This window comes from Bufo gargarizans, chromosome 5, assembly GCF_014858855.1.
Source record: "Bufo gargarizans isolate SCDJY-AF-19 chromosome 5, ASM1485885v1, whole genome shotgun sequence".
Taxonomy (NCBI): Eukaryota; Metazoa; Chordata; class Amphibia; order Anura; family Bufonidae; genus Bufo; species Bufo gargarizans.
In genome coordinates, this window is record NC_058084.1 from 83539221 (window position 1) to 83559617 (window position 20397).

General features: G+C 47.7%; 1 protein-coding gene across 1 annotated transcript in view; it reads left to right on the forward strand.

Annotated features, from left to right (window-relative positions):
- The first annotated feature begins 1729 nt into the window (after positions 1-1729).
- CCDC32 (coiled-coil domain containing 32) overlaps positions 1730-20397 on the forward strand; it is a 61977-nt gene continuing 43309 nt past the window's right edge. Inside the window, exon 1 of the mRNA XM_044294072.1 lies at positions 1730-1816. The gene's annotated coding sequence lies outside the window, so the exon portion shown is untranslated. The remainder of the gene's footprint in view (positions 1817-20397) is intronic.

Consider the following 20397-nt stretch of genomic DNA (forward strand, 5'->3'; position numbering starts at 1 on the left):
TGAATGTTCCGAAATCTCGCGATAGGACGGGCGGTGGCTCCCAAGATGGCCGCCGAGATCTCGCGAGATCTCGGAGCCGCGGGAAGCCACAGGAGAAAAAGCCCGCCTCACGCCTATGCCGCCGGAGACCCGGGGGAGGAATCAGAGCGGCGCAGAGGTAGGGGGAGAGGAGGGGGCTATAGAGCACACCCCAAAGTGAAAGGATGAGGGGAAATGAGCAAATGCCAAGGCCAAGGGGAGAGAGGAAGGGGGGAACGACCCCCAGATGCAGGCCGTAACAGGTGTATGGGGTATAAAGCAATACAGGGAAAAAAGAAATACAGGGATAAGACCCCACAACGCAGTTAAAACAGGGGGGGACCCTGCAACAGGTCAGAATAGCATAAAATACTAGGCCAGTATTGAAATACAAGCAAAGACACAAATGCTTCCTGAATCAAAATCACATAATCAGATAAATAGATCACTTATCTTTGGTGGAGCAGCAAAGAAAGAGGAAGATATGAAGAGGACACTGCTTATTATAGGATCTGTCAGGGGAGGGTCCTTGGTTGTTTTGATTATGTTAATTTTTCCTTTGCTGCTATTGGTGGAAGTAAAGAAGGAGATAGCAATACTCGCCTCCGTGTCTTGCTGTAAAACTCTTGATAAATAGAGAATTTGAGCCGATACTTTAGTTTCCTCGTACACTGGAAGGCGGACATTTCTCAGTGATTAGAGGCTCCTCTGCAGCATCATCTGAGCTCACACCCTGTTCTAACCGGACTCGGGGTGAAGGGCGTCCATCATACGGATTCACGTTTTATGGTGATATTACAGTTAGGCCTCCTGCACACAGATGTTTTTTGTTTCCGTTTGGCAGAAAGCTTTTTCAATTCCATATATGGAACCATTCATTTCAATGGGTCCGCAAAATAACGGAATGTACTCCGTATGCATTTAGTTTCCGTTTTTCATTTCAGTTCAAAGATAAAACGGGTCATATTATTGCCCGCAAATCATGTCCCATGGCTCCATTCAAGTCAATGGGGCTGTAAAATGAAGGGATACAGAATGCATCCGTATGTTTTCCGTATTTGTTCCATTTTTAGCGGAACCGTCTATTGAAAATGTTATGCCTAGCCGAATTTTAGAATGTAATTACTGTATATGCCTTGTTTCCGTCCCTCAAAAAACGGAAACCAAACGGAACGGAAACTGAGACAGTACTGAAACAAAAAAAAAATTAAAAACTGATCCGCAAAGCCATCCAGTCTTCTGCAGGAGGCCTTATAATTAAAAATAAAAAAAAACTGATTTTCTACCACTCATCTGTTCAACTTTATTTGGCTAAATTAATTGTAATCACATACCACAAAGGGTTAAGAAGGTCCTTACGGAGTATGGAGTTTAGCCAATTCACTTTGAATCAGCTAAATCCCATCATAGTTCCGGACCTGACCACTAGGGGGCTGAGAGGTCCGTACCGTGTATGGCGTTTAGCCAAATCAATGTGAGCTGGCTAAACACTAGCTGTGTTCCGGACCCGTCCACTAGGGGGCTAAAAGGTCCGTTCCGTGTATGGAGTTTAGACACAACCCTTCTCTTATGTGACCGGTCACATGACACGGAACCCCGCTACCATAGCCTTCACGGCGGCCGTACGTGTGCTGTTGCTATGACAAACGCTAATTGTCCCGCCTCCTGTTTCCTACAATTGGTTCATGGCTGTCCTGACTGACAAGTAAAGCCACCTATTACAGCACAGTGTGGAGGTCGTGGATTGGAGGGTATCAGGACACGCCTTCAGACGGGCGGAAGTGTTGTGCTGGGAAGGGTGAGTAGTCGCGGTGCGGTTTTCATTGTAATGTAGTGACTGGAATGTGAGCCGTGTAATGTGTACAGAGCCATGTCCACCGCACACTTGTGTAATAGCAGGAGGTATAATAGTACTGCCTGTATGTAATGTCTGCCATACTGCTGCATAAGCCTCTGTTCACATCACACAATAGCTTAGTGTATATGCTGGTGCTGAGTGTTAACCCTCTGTATGTTAGGCAGGGCACCCTGGCCGGGCATGTGCTGAAAGATCCCTGGCACACATCATTTCATCAGTACCTATGATGTATACAGCCGGGGCGAGCGTCACCCCACAGGGCGTGAAAAACGGATGCCATCCGTGTTGTGTCCGTCATTTTCACGGCCCCATAGAGTTCGGTGGGTGAGTTTGGGCAGTATCACGGACCACAGTAGTGCACGTCTCCGTGATTATTTATTTTCCGTGACCCACGATCAGTAGAAAACCACTGATGTGGGAACAAGCACAATAAAATCAATGGGTACGAAGAAAATGTGGATAGCACACGTCAGTGAAAAACGGACACGTGAATGAGGTTTAAAGGGGTGATCCGGTTGGCAGAACTTATCCCCTATCTATAGAATAGGGGATTACTATTAGATCGGTGGGGATCCTACCACTGGGACCCCCTTTGATCACGAGAATGGGGGCTTCGTAACCCCCGCAGCTCCCCTGAAATGAACAGAGAAGCCAGCCGGACACGCGTGCAACCACTCCACGTATGGAGGTGAATGGGGTCATGTTGCAACCCAAAAATGACTGTCACCCGACCGTCTCAAAATATCCAACACCGCTGATTCTTTGTGACTGTCGAGTCGTGGTTGCATGTTGCCGACCTCTTTTCCTTAGGGCTCTTGCACACGACAAACACATTTTCTTTCTGTGTCCGTTCCGTTTTTTTTTTTTTGCGGACCGTATGCGGAACCATTCATTTCAATGGGTCTGCAAAAAAACGGAAGTTAGGCTAGTTTCACACTAGCGATAAGAAACTCCGGCGGGTGAACAGCCAGTCGGATCCGTGCTGCTGCTAGTGCACGCGTGCCTCCAGACTACCGCTTCGGCCCCATTGACTATAATGGATTGCGGCGGCAGCACGGCAAACATGCCAAGAGGCGGCCGGAAAAAAACTACGACATGTCGTGTGCATGAGCCCTAAGACGAGAGCTACACGCCAACATGGGTCACACAATGACAACGTTACAGCGGTAAAAAAATGTATTCAAATCACAGGACGGTTTTATTCGCCCACGACCTGCAGTGTGGTCTGTGATATGAAGGTCGCGTGCAACCAAAAATGCACCCGTGCTGCGTTTGTTTTGACGGGCACGTTTCGACTCCATGGAACATTAGACGCGATACAGGCGCCGATTAGGGATGAGCGAATCGACTTCGGATGAAACATCCAAAGTCGAGTTGCATGAAACTTCGTTATAAGGTTCAATTCACACGTCCGCAAGTTGCGGATTCGCAAAATTACGGACACCGGCCATGTGCGTTCCGCATTTGTCCGGCACTTTAAATAGAAAGGCCTTTTCTTGTCTGTGTCTGCGGACAAGAATAGGACATGTTCTATTTTTTTGCGGAACGGAAGTGCGGATGCGGACAGCGCACTGTGTGCTGTCCGCATCTTTTCCAGCCCCTTTGAAAATGAATGGGTCCACACCCGTTCCACACAATCCTGAACGGATCCAGACCAAACTTGCGGACGTGTGAATGGACCCTAATACTGTACGGAGCCGATGAGCCGAGGTTATTGCTCCGCAAAGTCTCGCGAGACTTCGGGTAATAACTTCATAAATTGATTTGTACTGTAAGAAACCATTTCCCGAACTCGGGTTCGGTTCCAACGTACCATTTGGAATCGAACCCTAGAGACTTCGCGAAAGCAATAACTTCGGCTCATCGGAGCCAATACATCCTAATACTGTACAGAGCTCCTGCTCCGTGCAGTATTAGAACCAAGTTTTTTGCGAATCGACTTTGGATGTTTCATCCGAAGTCGATTCGCTCATCTCTAGCGGCGATCTTGTCACAGCCAGAGTCGCTGGGCACATTTATCAAGCTCGCCTAGGGGTATTTCCTTCACCTGTCTGTTTTTTGCCGACTATTTATCGAGTGCTTCATAAATTAGACTTGGCGTATTGGCATTATACTGACCTCTAGTGGTTATTTATCAGTACAACCGGTTCATATTCACTAAGACTGGTCTAATTAGTATGCCCATGAAAATGTTGCTGAAATTAGGCGCACGTCACTATATTTGTGAGCTAAAATTTGGCGCAACTGACCACTCAAAACAAAGGCAGAAAAGTATACCAGCCCTGGAGTGGCGTAGAGATTAGACTGTTTTTACGACTAAATCAGGAGCAAAATGCACCCACATAAATAGGTTGGAAAATAGGCGCAAACGTTAAAAAACTTAGTATATGAGGTGCAAATGTCTACAAAACAGGAGCATTTTCTGTAGTTAATAATTCTATAAAAATGAGACTAAATGAGTCTAAAACATAATTTTTACGCCTAAAAACACAAATGTGCCCCACTGTGTAGCTCCAGCCCAAGGCCTTATGCACACAACCATATTTTCATCCGTGTGCTATCCGTATTTTCATTTATTTCTATGGGGTCATATTTTTGCGGATCCATGCGGCTGTTCCCCAGATTATAGAACATGTCCTATTCTGGTCCGTATTGTGGACGAGAATAGTCCTTTCTATTGATGGTAGTGTGAAAAATGCGGAATACACACGGAAGGTAACCGTATTTTGTGGATCCATGGTTTTCAGACTGAAATACGGAAACTGTTTAATATGGGGCTTGTGGTTCACAACCTAAAGGAACAACAGCTTTGATCATTGCTGTCATTTATATGAATTTCATACATGACCAAAATGACAGAAATGTGGACATTCTTGTTTACTTCCAGATACCCAAAGCCTGTATAGAGATTTTGCTAGTCCTGCAGATTGTCTAGAGCAGTGGTGGCCCCTGTGGCCCCGTCCTAATCTGACAGGTTTTAATAATTGTGTCCCGTTCTGGATGAGACATAATGAATATGGCCAGCAGGTGGCGACATCACACAGTGGAACTGCTTTCTGCACACGTCAAGGCTATGCGGTAGGAGCTGGTGGTGTGGAACATGGAGCTGAACCGATTCTGGGGCAGTTCTTAGGCTACCTGCACACAGAAATTCTTCACAAAGGGTGAAATTTGCACCAAAACGAACCGCACAAAGGATTGACATGCTGCAGATTTTAACCCCTTCCCGTCATATGACGTACTATTACGTCATGGAAGTCAGTGACTTCCCGCATTTTGACGTAATAGTACGTCATGGTGATCGGGCAGGCACCGGGGCGGTGCGCGCCTGATCACTGCAGGGGACGGGGTCCGGCAGTCCCTGATAGCTGGGCCCCTGCTGTATCCGTCGTGATGCTGGCAGATTAACCCCTTCTATGCTGCGGTCAGCACTGACCATGGCATAGAAGTGGTTTGCTTTGGGTGAGGGAGCCCATCTGGTCTCCGCTCTGCTGTTGCGGGGACCCGATGGGTGCCAAGGCAGCCCGATGCCGTGCACAGGCTGCCCAATGCCTTGCACGGCATCGGGACCTGCCTTCTATGGGGGCCGATGAAATCCAGCCCCAGGCCTGGTCTCCTAGGCAACCTGTTAGGCCTCTTTCACACGGGCGTTGCGGGAAAATGTGCGGGTGCGTTGCGGGAACACGCTCAAGTTTTCCGCACGAGTGCAAAACATTGTAATGCGTTTTGCACTCGCGTGAGAAAAATCGTGCATGTTTGGTACCCAAACCCGAACTTCTTCACAGAAGTTCGGGCTTGGGATCGGTGTTCTGTAGATTGTATTATTTTCCCTTATAACATGGTTATAAGGGAAAATAATAGCATTCTGAATACAGAATGCATAGGACATAGCGCTGGAGGGGTTAAAAAAATTTAATAAAATTGTAACTCACCTTAGTCCACTTGTTCGCGAAGCCGGCATCTCCTTCTGTCTTCATCTTAGCTGTGTGGAGGAACAGGACCTGTGGTGACGTCACTCCGGTCATCACATGATCCATCACATGATCTTTTACCATGGTGATGGATCATGTAATGACCGGAGTGACGTCACCACAGGTCCTGTTCCTCCACACAGCTAAGATGAAGACAGAAGGAGATGCCGGCTTCGCGATCAAGTGGATTAAGGTGAGTTAAATTATTTTTTATTTTTTTTAACCCCTCCAGCGCTATTGTACTATGCATTCTGTATTCAGAATGCTATTATTTTCCCTTATAACCATGTTATAAGGGAAAATAATAATGATCGGGTCTCCATCCCGATCGTCTCCTAGCAACCGTGCGTGAAAATCGCACCGCATCCGCACTTGCTTGCGATTTTCACGCAACCCCATTCATTTCTATGGGGCCTGCTTTACGTGAAAAACGCAAAATATAGAGCATGCTGCGATTTTCATGCAACGCACAAGTGATGCATGAAAATCACCGCTCATGTGAACAGCCCCATAGAAATGAATGGGTCAGGATTCAGTGCGGGTGCAATGCGTTCAACTCACGCATCGCATCCGCGCGGAAATCTCGCCCATGTGAAAGGGGCCTTAGTGTATGACTCAGTGTAGTACACGAACAGGCAATGCATTACAATACGGATGTATTGTAATGCATTGCAGAGGAGATGAGACCCTGAGGGGTTAATTGTGCGGATCACGGCCCCCTGTAAGAGATCGGGTGCTGCCAGGCAGCAGGGGGCAGTCATGTACACAGTTTGTAGTATATTCTAACTTGAAGCGTCCCCATCACCATGGGAACGCCTCTGTGTTAGAATATACTGTCGGATCTGAGTTTTCACGATGTAACTCAAATCTGATGGTATATTCTAACATAGAGGCGTTCCCATGGTGATGGGGACGCTTCAAGTTAAAATATACCATCGGATTGGAGAAAACACCGATAGGGACTCCTGACGTTTGGCTCCGCACGGCCAGGCGGACACCAAAACGGCTTTTTTTTTTTAACTTTCCTTCATGTCTGGTGATCCTCCAAAAATTCACGGAAGAAAAAACGGACACGGATCACGGAACAACGGAACCCCGTTTTGCGGACCGTGAAAAAATACTGTCGTGTGCATGAGGCCTTAGTGGTATGGGATAGAGACATTAAGGCCATCTGCCCACGGGTGCGGGTGAATGCACAAAAGATTTGCACGAATATCTTTGTGGCTCTACGTGCGTTTGTGCAGCATATCCGCACCAAAATCCACAATTTATAATAACCATGCGCATTCTGCAAAACTATACATGCAATATTTGGTATCGCCACATTTTACTATAAAACGCATTGGTGAACGCTATAAAAAAAAAAAAAAAACAATACCAGAACATTTGGAATAATAAAAAAAAAAGTGATTGAAAAGTCATATGTATAGTGTCAATAAAAACAGGTCGCTCTGCAAAAAAACGAGCCCTCACACCTCCATTGATGGAAAAATAAAAAGGTCATGGCTCTCAGAATATGGGAGAACAAAATAAAAGCCTCCGATGACGGAAAAACAAACCCACTGCCAGATACAAAATGAAATGCGCAGACAAATGGAAACACAGGTTGGGGCTGTTTGGTGCTATCATTTGCTCTGTATACTATGGGGGTCATTTATTAAGACCGGGGTCTTAATGACCCCTATATCTGGCGGTGGATTATAAAGAGGCATCGGCCTCTTAATATCTTCAGAGGAAAAAAAAAAAAGGAAAACGTTTTTTTTCCACCCAAAAACAATTTAAGGCTCCATTCACACGTCCGCAATGTGTTTTGCGGATACACGGATCCGCAAAACACGGAAAGCGGCAATGTGCATTCCGTATTTTGCGCACCGCACATTGCCGGCACTAATAGAATATGCCTGTTCTTGTCCGCAATTGCGGACAAGAATAGGACATGTTCTATTTTTTGGCGGAAACGGAAGCACGGATGCGGAAGTGCGGATCCGCAAATGTGGATGCGGACAGCACATTCCGGCCCCATTGAAAATGAATGGGTCTGCACCCGTTCCGCAAAATTGCGGAACGGATGCGGATCCATTTTGCGGACGTGTGAATGGACCCTAAATAAAATTCATCAGTATGTTATATATGTATCCAAAATGGTAAAGTTGAAAATAACTTAACCCCCACAAAAAAATAAGCCCTAATACATCTCCGCGGAGATGCTACAGATATCCTGTGCATAGGTCATCAATATCGGACCGGTGGGGGTCTGACCCCTTACACCCCCACCATGGCGCCAACTATTCCGTATACGGAGCTAGAGGCAGACACAGTGAACTGAGGATAGTTCGTCAGTATCTGTACCCCACATAACCCCTTTAAGAGGTTACACGTATTTACGTAAAAGCAGAAAAACCCTTTAAGTACTGGAAAAAATAATGTGGTCGGGTTTACTCAGAGCTGGCATGTTTGTGTTTTTTGTGTTTTTTGTGTAGTGCTTTTAGACTGTGACCAGTAATTTAGATCATAAGGGCTCATGCACACGAACATATTTTCTTTTCGTGTCCGTTCCGTTTTTTTGCGGACCGTATGCGGAACCATTCATTCCAATGGGCCCGCAAAAAATATGGAAGTTACTCTGTGTGCATTCCGTTTCCATATGTCCGTATTTCCATTTCCCAAAAAAACAGAACATGTCCTGTTATTGTCCGCATTAGGCCTCATGCACACGACCGTTGTGTGCATCCGTGGCCGTTGTGCCGTTTTCCGTTTTTTTTTTTCGCGGACCCATTGACTTTCAATGGGTCCGTGGAAAAATCGGAAAATGCACCGTTTGGCAGCCGCATCCGTGATCCGTGTTTCCTGGTCGTAAAAAAAATATGACCTGTCCTATTTTTTTCACGGCCAACGGTTCACAGACCCATTCAAGTCAATGGGTCCGTGAAAAAACACGGATGCACACAAGATTGTCATCCGCGTCCGTTTTTTCCTATCATTTCAATGGCAAACTTGACTTAGATTTTTTTTTTTTCTTTTTTCATGTCCGTGGATCCTCCAAAAATCAAGGAAGACCCACGGACGAAAAAACGGTCACGGATCTACGGACCCCGTTTTTGCGGACCTTAAAAAAAAAAACGGTCGTGTGCATGAGGCCTTATGGGCAAGGATAGTACTGTTCTATTAGGGGCCAGCTGTTCCATTCCGCAAAATACGGAATGCACGCGGACGTCTTCCGTATTTTATGTGGATACGTTTTTTTTCGGACAGCAAAATGCATACGGTCATGGAAATACCTGCTGTGTATGAGGCTATCAGGCGGTGTATGTTTATTCTGGGCAGTGTAGGTTACGGCATTGCTGCGAGGCGACACGGCCTGTGCAACATGTTGTTTATCCTGCGTTCAGTAATTGGCGTGCTCTTCTTTACATTAATGTGGATGATCTGAGTTAATTGGGGCTCGGACGTGCACATTAGAATGCATCGTATTCTGCAGGCTTCCGTTCATTTGTCTTCGGGAACAGTCTAATCTCTTGGTTTTATGCTTTGCTTTCATCTTCGTGCATTCTTTTTAATTGTGATTGTTCAGTGGCGTGCGTGCATTTTGAAGGATTTCATTATTCTTTTTCTTGCTCTCTTTCTAATCCTGTAAATCCTTGTTCCAGTGTAAATAAGATCACCTCTAAGGGCACGGCCGCACCGTCAGGTTTCCTGATGCTGTATCGGAAGCCAAAATCAGGAGTGGCTCATAAAAGGAGAGAAAGTATAAACGCGCTGCAGAATACAGTAGCACTATATAAGCGCAGAAAATAAATAAATCCGACTTTTTTTCATTTTATTGTATCATTAAAAGAACCGACATGCACACGATGCGGTCCGCAAAAAACATCTGCAGAAAATACGGATGACGTCCATGTCAATTCTGTATTTTGCGGAACGGAACCGCTGGCCTTTCATAGAACAGTCCTATCCTTGTCCGTAATGCGGACAATAATAGGACATGTTCTATTTTTTTGCAGAACGGATATGAACACGGAGTAACTTTTAGTTTTTTTTGCGGACCCATTGAACTGAATGGTTCTAAATACGGTCCGCAAAAAAGACGGAACGGACACGGAAAGAAAATACCTTCACACAGTTACATATATGAAGTAAAGTATAAGGAGTGATATCAGTATTTCCTTACACAATGACACCTTCAGTACTACACTGTAAATCGCCATACAACCAGCAATGTTCATATATTACACTGTATCGGTAAGGGTGGGTTCGCGTATGCGTTCGTAATTCTGTTACACTGTTCCGGAATTCAAAACGGAACCCTTTAGAGACATTCCGTTTTGCTCCGTCCAAATCCATTTCTATAAGCACAGATACCGTTATGTATGATGGGGGGGGGGACTTTCTTTTCCGTCCTGGATAACGGAAATCAGACGGATCCGTTATGCTTGCTTACAGACCTCCATTATGACGGATCAAAAAGGAATGCCGCTTTGAATTCCGTCTTACAGAACCATGTTATGGCGAAAAGCAGTAACGGAAATGCGGACGCATATGCGAACTCCCCCTAAGGAGTGATTCCTGGTTCATCTGGCAGTAACTTGATCACTATATCCTGTAGGAATAAGCTAATATGGATAGGTCATCCATATCAGATCGTGGGGTCCCACACCCGGCACTCCCGCCAATCCGCTTTATGACGAGGAGGAAGCACTCCATGTGAGCGCCGCTTCCTCCTGTGGAGCGGTGGTGTAGTGTCATTGCACTGCACTCTAGTGATGAAGTGCACTCAGGCACTCATATGAAGTACCGCCTCTTCTTTAGGCATCATGCACACGACCGTTGTGTGCATCCGCGGCCGTTGTTCCGTTTTCCGTTTTTTTCCGCAGACCCATTGACTTTCAATGGGTCCGTGGAAAAATCAGAAAATGCTCCGTTTGGCGTCCGTGATCCGTGTTTCCAGTCCGTGAAAAAATTAGGACCTGTCCTATTTTTTTCACGGACAACGTATTCACGGACCCATTCAAGTCAATGGGTCCGTGAAAAATCACGGCTGCACACAAGATTTTCATCCGCGTCCGTGATCCGTGTCTGGTTTTTCCTATCATTTCAAAGGCAAACTTGACTTAGATTTTTTTGTTCATTTTTCATGTCCGTGGATCCTCCAAAAATCAAGAAAGACCCACGGAAGAAAAAACAGACACGGAACAACGGAAACCGTTTTTGTGGACCGCAAAAAAAAACTTCCGTGTGCATAAGGCCTAAAACTGATTGGTGTTGGTGTCGGACCCCCGCATATCTGATATTGATGATCTGTCCTGAGGATTGGCCAGTTTTATATATAGGGGTAATTGTAAACCAATAATGGGTTAATGGGTATGTTTCAGAGGACCTGTGTGACCTCACTGCCTCCAACAGAACTTAGGGCAGGAGGGAAGCCTCATTTAATCTATCTGGAGTATAGCACTATCTTAGCTTATTGCTTCCCTGTGTGAAGCGATACGATGATTCCCATTCTTCAAGGGAAAGGGGTCTGAAGGTCCTTTTCCCATTTTTGCATAGGGAGAGTAATGGAGGCTTTAGAATTTTCATGGAGGCAGTTATAAAATTGAGAGATGCCCCTGGATTTATGACAGAGGTTCTGTATATAAAGTACTTTAGAGGTAGTATTTTTGGAGTTTTTTTTCCTGTAGGAAGTTCTACATTTGGTTTGTATCTCACAGTTCTGAGATATTGGAAGCATAGCGTGTCAGATTGATGGTGGAGATCCTGTACATTGTGGATTCCACATCTCTTCCATAAGGTCAGATTTAAGTCGGGTATTGTCCTCCAGGAAATCCAAGGAAATCTCTTTCAAGGGATGCAAGCTCTGAAAGGCTGGGTTCACACGGGAGTGACCGATATGTTCAGGATGCGTCCTGGGTGTATTGCGGCAAACCCGCGCGAGTAGGTACGCAATTGCAGTCAGTTTTTAAGTTTTTTTTGTGCGGGTGCAATGTGTTTTGCACTCGCGTGATAAAAAAATGAATGTGCTACCCAGACCCGAACTTCTTCACTGAAGTTCCAGTTTGGGGTCGGGGTTGTGTAGATTGTATTATTTTCCCTTATAACATGGTTATAAGGAAAAATAATAGCATTCTGAATACAGAACAGAATGCATAGTACAATACGGCTGGAGGGGTTAAAAAAAATTTAACTCGCCTTAATCCACTTGCTCGCGCAGCCCGGCATCTCTTCTGTCTTCTTCTTTGCTGTGCACAGGAAAAGGACCTGTGGTGACGTCACTGTGGTCATCACATGGTCCATCACATGAACCATCACCATGGTGATGGACCATGGGATGAGCCCAGTGACGTCATCAAAGGTCCTATTCCTCAAAGAAGAAGACAGAAGAGAAGTCGGGCTGCGCGAACAAGTGGATTAAGGTGAGTTAAATTATTGTACTATGCATTCTGTATTCAGAATGCTATTATTTTCCCTTATAATAAAATAAAATAAAATAAAAAATAATAAAGATCGGGTCCCGATCGTCACCTAGCAACCATGCGTGGAAATCGCACCGCATCTGCACTTGCTTGCGGATGCTTGCGATTTTGACGCAGCCCCATTCCCTTCTATAGGGCCTGCGTTGCGTGAAAAATGCACAATATAGAGCTTGCTGCGATTTTCACGCAATGCACAAGTGATGCGTGAAAATCACTGCTCATGTGCACAGCCCCATAGAAATGAATGGGTCCGGATTCAGTGCGGGTGCAATGCGGAAATCTCGCCCGTGTGAACTCAGCCTAAGAGTGCTGAAACCACATAAGTGGTGTTCTATTTGGACCCATAGTTTATCATGATTGCCGCTCCAATAGGGCTGCAGTAAACGATTATTTCAGTAATCGAGTATTCTATCGAGTAATCTAATAAGAATAAATTAATTAATAGACTGTTTTCCTTTATAAAAACTCAGACCCCTTGCCATCAGTCCCCAACACCCTTGGTTCCCCCCGTGCGATCAGCCCAAGTGCATCAGTTTCCCCCAGTGTCATTGTGGCGAAACCAACCTCGCCACTGGGTTTTGGAGGGGCCTGGTTGCCAGCCTCTTGCCACAGGATTATGGCCCATACTAACTTTGAAGGAGAAGACAGACCAATGTGACTTCCATGGAATTTGGGAACCCCTGCTCGGATCTGGGTGATTTTTGGATATGTTGTTCACCCAGATCAGAGCTATCCATGAATGTATACATTATGGGGATATGTGGGGTTTTGAGGTGTTTTCTGTGTGTTGGGAAAAATGTGTGTTTTCTGTCTGTGAGTGATTAAGTTAGCCCTTTACGTTTGGTGATTGTATTTTGTTGATTGCGTCTCAGACAATGCCAGTGTGTTAGTTAATTGCGTCTCAGACAATGCCAGTGTGTTAGTTAATTGCGTCAAAGACAATGCTCATTATATTTTGTTGATTGCGTTACAGACAGAGGGAAGGGGGTTTTGTGTACAATTGCTGGGAAGGTTTCAATACTGTAAATGCATGTGATTGGCTAAAATATAAACTGTCACAGTCTTTTATAAGGGCCCCAGGGGGAGTGTCCCTTGCTAGGAGACCTGCATAAAAGGCTGAAAAATAACCCATTAAAGAGTTCCTGTTTTACATTCAACATAGAGCCTCGTCTCATGTGTGTGGGGATTGCTATACGTGTATACTCCCCTGGCTATTACTTCTAGCTCTTGTAAGAGCTGTTCCTGGCTCCTGTGGTGGTTGTGGTGTAGAGCGGAGTGCTTGGAGTCCTCGCGAAGCCCTGGGAGCATCCATCAACGGAGGTACCCGGTCAGGGTGCTAGGAGATCCGTTACAGCCATCAACTCCACTATCTCCTAATGCCATCAGCTTCCCCCACCCCATTGCCATCAGCTCCGTTCCCCCAGTGCTTTCAGCTCTCCCCCGCCCCAGTGCCTTCAGCTCCACTGCCCCAGTGCTAACAGCCCCTCCATGCCATCCATTGCCATGTCCCCCACTCCCCCAGTGCCATCAGAAGTGCCATCAGATTAGCCCCTCCATGTCCCCCAGTGCCATCAGATTAGCCCCTCCATGTCCCCCAGTGCCATCAGATTAGCCCCTCCATGTCCCCCAGTGCCATCAGATTAGCCCCTCCATGTCCCCCAGTGCCATCAGATTAGCCCTTCCATGTCCCCCAGTGCCATCAGATTAGCCCCTCCTTGTCCCCCAGTGCCATCAGATTAGCCCCTCCTTGTCCCCCAGTGCCATCAGATTAGCCCCTCCATGTCCCCCAGTGCCATCAGATTAGCCCTCCATGTCCCCCAGTGCCATCAGATTAGCCCCTCCATGTCCCCCAGTGCCATCAGATTAGCCCCTCCATGTCCCCCAGTGCCATCAGATTAGCCCCTCCATGTCCCCCAGTGCCATCAGATTAGCCCCTCCATGTCCCCCAGTGCCATCAGATTAGCCCCTCCATGTCCCCCAGTGCCATCAGATTAGCCCCTCCATGTCCCCCAGTGCCATCAGATTAGCCCCTCCATGTCCCCCAGTGCCATCAGATTAGCCCCTCCATGTCCCCCAGTGCCATCAGATTAGCCCCTCCATGTCCCCCAGTGCCATCAGATTAGCCCCTCCATGTCCCCCAGTGCCATCAGATTAGCCCCTCCATGTCCCCCAGTGCCATCAGATTAGCCCCTCCATGTCCCCAGTGCCATCAGATTAGCCCCTCCATGTCCCCCAGTGCCATCAGATTAGCCCCTCCATGTCCCCCAGTGCCATCAGATTAGCCCCTCCATGTCCCCCAGTGCCATCAGATTAGCCCCTCCATGTCCCCCAGTGCCATCAGATTAGCCCCTCCATGTCCCCCAGTGCCATCAGATTAGCCCCTCCATGTCCCCCAGTGCCATCAGATTAGCCCCTCCATGTCCCCCAGTGCCATCAGATTAGCCCCTCCATGTCCCCCAGTGCCATCAGATTAGCCCCTCCATGTCCCCCAGTGCCATCAGATTAGCCCCTCCATGTCCCCCAGTGCCATCAGATTAGCCCCTCCATGTCCCCCAGTGCCATCAGATTAGCCCCTCCATGTCCCCCAGTGCCATCAGATTAGCCCCTCCATGTCCCCCAGTGCCATCAGATTAGCCCCTCCATGTCCCCCAGTGCCATCAGATTAGCCCCTCCATGTCCCCCAGTGCCATCAGATTAGCCCCTCCATGTCCCCCAGTGCCATCAGATTAGCCCCTCCATGTCCCCCAGTGCCATCAGATTAGCCCCTCCATGTCCCCCAGTGCCATCAGATTAGCCCCTCCATGTCCCCCAGTGCCATCAGATTAGCCCCTCCATGTCCCCCAGTGCCATCAGATTAGCCCCTCCATGTCCCCCAGTGCCATCAGATTAGCCCCTCCATGTCCCCCAGTGCCATCAGATTAGCCCCTCCATGTCCCCCAGTGCCATCAGATTAGCCCCTCCATGTCCCCCAGTGCCATCAGATTAGCCCCTCCATGTCCCCCAGTGCCATCAGATTAGCCCCTCCATGTCCCCCAGTGCCATCAGATTAGCCCCTCCATGTCCCCCAGTGCCATCAGATTAGCCCCTCCATGTCCCCCAGTGCCATCAGATTAGCCCCTCCATGTCCCCCAGTGCCATCAGATTAGCCCCTCCATGTCCCCCAGTGCCATCAGATTAGCCCCTCCATGTCCCCCAGTGCCATCAGATTAGCCCCTCCATGTCCCCCAGTGCCATCAGATTAGCCCCTCCATGTCCCCCAGTGCCATCAGATTAGCCCCTCCATGTCCCCCAGTGCCATCAGATTAGCCCCTCCATGTCCCCCAGTGCCATCAGATTAGCCCCTCCATGTCCCCCAGTGCCATCAGATTAGCCCCTCCATGTCCCCCAGTGCCATCAGATTAGCCCCTCCATGTCCCCCAGTGCCATCAGATTAGCCCCTCCATGTCCCCCAGTGCCATCAGATTAGCCCCTCCATGTCCCCCAGTGCCATCAGATTAGCCCCTCCATGTCCCCCAGTGCCATCAGATTAGCCCTCCATGTCCCCCAGTGCCATCAGATTAGCCCCTCCATGTCCCCCAGTGCCATCAGATTAGCCCCTCCATGTCCCCCAGTGCCATCAGATTAGCCCCTCCATGTCCCCCAGTGCCATCAGATTAGCCCCTCCATGTCCCCCAGTGCCATCAGATTAGCCCCTCCATGTCCCCCAGTGCCATCAGATTAGCCCCTCCATGTCCCCCAGTGCCATCAGATTAGCCCCTCCATGTCCCCCAGTGCCATCAGATTAGCCCCTCCATGTCCCCCAGTGCCATCAGATTAGCCCCTCCATGTCCCCCAGTGCCATCAGATTAGCCCCTCCATGTCCCCCAGTGCCATCAGATTAGCCCCTCCATGTCCCCCAGTGCCATCAGATTAGCCCCTCCATGTCCCCCAGTGCCATCAGATTAGCCCCTCCATGTCCCCCAGTGCCATCAGATTAGCCCCTCCATGTCCCCCAGTGCCATCAGATTAGCCCCTCCATGTCCCCCAGTGCCATCAGATTAGCCCCTCCATGTCCCCCAGTGCCATCAGATTAGCCCCTCCATGTCCCCCAGTGCCATCAGATTAGCCCCTCCATGTCCCCCAGTGCCAGATTAGCCCCTCCATGTCCCCCAGTGCCATCAGATTAGCCCCTCCATGTCCCCAGTGCCATCAGATTAGCCCCTCCATGTCCCCCAGTGCCATCAGATTAGCCCCTCCATGTCCCCCAGTGCCATCAGATTAGCCCCTCCATGTCCCCCAGTGCCATCAGATTAGCCCCTCCATGTCCCCCAGTGCCATCAGATTAGCCCTCCATGCCCCCAGTGCCATCAGATTAGCCCCTCCATGTCCCCAGTGCCATCAGATTAGCCCCTCCATGTCCCCCAGTGCCATCAGATTAGCCCCTCCATGTCCCCCAGTGCCATCAGATTAGCCCCTCCATGTCCCCAGTGCCATCAGATTAGCCCCTCCATGTCCCCCAGTGCCATCAGATTAGCCCCTCCATGTCCCCCAGTGCCATCAGATTAGCCCCTCCATGTCCCCCAGTGCCATCAGATCAGTCCCTCCATGACATCCATTGCCGGCTGTCCCCCTTCAGTGCCATGTCCCTAGCGCCAGTGAAATAAAATACTTACCTTTCCTGTTGGGGCTCCGCTGCACAGCTCCTTCCTCTTCTTCTCCGCGCGCTGCACTGGATCCTGACGTCACACAGCGTCGGGTCATAGTGCACGCTTACGTGCACTATGACCTGACAACGTGTAAGGATCCAGTGCAGCGCGGCACGTGCCGGCGGGTGACCACGGAGCGGTAAGTAATAGCAAGCGCTTCACTCCCGCTCCGTGGTCACATGACACAAGCGAATCCTCAATGCCAAAAATTTGCATTGAGGATTTTTTGGGTTTCAAATTACTCGATGTCATCGTTTCAGCCGTACGCTCCAACAATGCGTCATTTAAACTAATAAGCAAAATAATAATCCTTTTTATGTTAGGGAGGCTGAGGCCTCCTGCTTTTCTGTGTCTAGTTAATATATGGTACTCTCTTCTAGACTTTTTCCACTCCATATGAACTGTCAGGGCCGTGTTTAATATTGATTGGACCCTGGGCAAAAATTTACTTGGGCCCCCTGGATCCCGCCTTCCCACACCTTAGCAGGCAATCACACCCTCCACCACAACACACACACACAAAAAATCCACACATCTGGTAGAGTACAGTGATATAAATACTTCCAGTTCTGAAGACTCCAGCGGCTCAGGATCAGTGCACTGGGCAGCTGGGCTCGGGGCTGGAAGTGGGCACCGCTCTGCAGGAAGGAGACCAGGGCTCGGCTCACCCTAGTGTTACAGTGCACCCCAGCACCCCACAGTATGCAGTATAGCATCCTATAGTATACAGCACCACACAGTATGCAGTATAGCACCCCACACTATACAGTACCCCACAGTATATAGTAGAGCAGTATAGCAGCCCACAGTATATAGGCCCCCACACAGTATACCGCCCCCCCCACAGTATACAGCCCCCCACAGTATACAGTATTTTAAAACATATGCCATAGAACATGTTAAAACTCCTACCAGAGGAGGAGATATTAGACATCTAGTAAACCTCAGAGAGGCTTTTTGGATATTTAAACATGAGGAGGGAAATTAAGCATTTTTATTAAAAGGGCATTGGGGAGATCCCCCCCCCCCCCTTTCCCACCCCACGTTCGAACCCACATGCATAGAAATTTGGCATGTTATGGATACCTGATCTGGTTTTTCCTGAAACTTAATTAGGATGGAACGTAACCTTAATGTGAACAGGTACTTATAAATCGCAGGAGACATACTAGCAGAGTTTTTTCCTTCCTCTTTTCCTTTCTTTTCCTTTTATCTGCACGATACATAGCTTTTAATATGTTAGAAGAGACAATGGACATGTGCAGAATCATGTATTTCCATTGTAATTTCATTTGTATGTTTTTAATGCAGATTTTTGTAAATTTCTGTATGTCAGATATTTGAGCTGGAATGGGTCTGGTGTTCCAGGTGATGATCATTAGAGATGAATGCTTTGTGAAGGGGTGAAATCTAAATCTATACCCCTCCTCCTTCCTCCCATGCTGTTTGGAGTAGGAGTGAACAAACAGCTAATCACACGCACCCTTACTACTACATATACCTGAGAACACCATACGCACACCACTGTTACGAATAAGAATTTTTCGAAACGCGTCAACAGCCAATACACCAGAGAAATTGTGTCCTGTATGTCTGTGAACACTTGCTAAATAAAGACGGAGAACTTGACACTTCAACAAAAGTGAGTGCCGGAGTCTACATCTTTCTATATTCGTTGCACCTGTCCAAGGAGGTTGAAAAACCAGGCACCAAGCACACAGGTATATATCCCATTTTTAGACATAGTGAGCTGGTATCTCTGTTATATACAGGCCCCCCCACAGTATACAGGCCCCCCACAGTATACAGCCCACCACACAGTATACAGCCCACCACACAGTATACAGCCCACCACACAGTGTACAGCCCCACACAGTATACAGGCCCCCACACAGTATACAGCACCCCACTATACAGTAGTTTACAGTATATTAACATAACAGCTCCTGTCACCTTTTTCACAGTTAACTTCTCCTGCAACACTCCTGGTAGGACCTGTGATGACCTCATAGCAATGTGACCAGTAATATTGCTAGGTTACTGGTCACATGGTGATGATGTCATCTAAGGTCCTAGATCACAGCTCTAACACAGTACGATGCCTGGACTCAGTGCCGGCAGGCATGACATGGCAGCACCCCCTGTGTAGCTGACAGCCTGACACCCGGGGCAGTGGCTAGCAGGGCTCAAGAGGCAGCTGCCTTGGGCCCCCCAGGAGCAACTGGGCCCGGGACAGCTGCCCCTTGGTAAAGACGGCCCTGTGAACTGTTGTAAGTTCCTGTTTTCCATCAGAAAAAATGGGTTGGGGACTGTGATTGGGAGAGATCTAAACAGATATAGTAGTTTTGGTAAAAGGAGCATTTTATAAGTAGCTGCTCTGCCAAGCCATGATATGATATAGCATAATAGGTCAGACATTTCTTTTGAAATTTCTGTGAGGGTGTAAGGGAACCTACAATCGTCTGGCTTGGTCGAAGGAAATTATACTTTAATACCTAAATAAGTGATTTCTGGGGTTTGCCAATCTAGTGGTAATTTCGGTATAAGATCTGTTAGAAGCAGAGGGCTAACATTGATGGGAAGAGCTTGGGATTTGTCATGGTTAATGTTATAATAGGAGAGGGGTCCTGAGGGGTTAATTACGGCAGATCACGGCGCGCAGTAATAGAGGCCAGGTATAGGATATGGCCGGCACATGTAGGCTACGTTTGTATTCAGGCATATTAACTATATTCATTGGTGGCGCAGTGGCCACAGCCCCTCCACACGATTAAATCATTGGTGGCAGTGGCCCCAGGGTGGCAGCTTCTGATCGGAGCCCCACCAGTGTAATCCTGGGGCTCTGATTAGTTACCATGGCAGCCAGGACGCTACTGGAGCCCTGGCTGCCATGGTAAGCTCCCTGCTGCTGTGTGTACTATGCACAGGGCAGCAGGGAGAGTGTGAAGTCCTATTCACCCTAATAGAGCTCTATCAGTGTGAATAGGACAAGGGTTCTAGCCCCTAAGGAGACTAATAGTTATTAAATAAAAAGTAAAAAAAATAAAAAAAGTTTACCCCCCCAAAATATAGAATATATCGCAATATATATTGCACATCGCACATGCTTAAAATTATATTGCAATATAGATTTTAGGCCATATCGCCCACCCCTAATGAAGACTTTAGCTGAAGGTTGATAATATAGGGCTTTTATGGCAGAGTGGATATTACCTGGAAAACTAAATTTGTTCAGAACTGCAAATGGATAATCCCAGTAAAGGCATCTTTAAATAGGGAAGTAGAATATGGGAGAATATTCTATAATAATAATAATTAGTAAGGCCATCTGGTCTAGGAGATTTGTGGATAGTAGACGTCATAATAGCTTTAATAATCTCTAAATCTGATATTGGCCT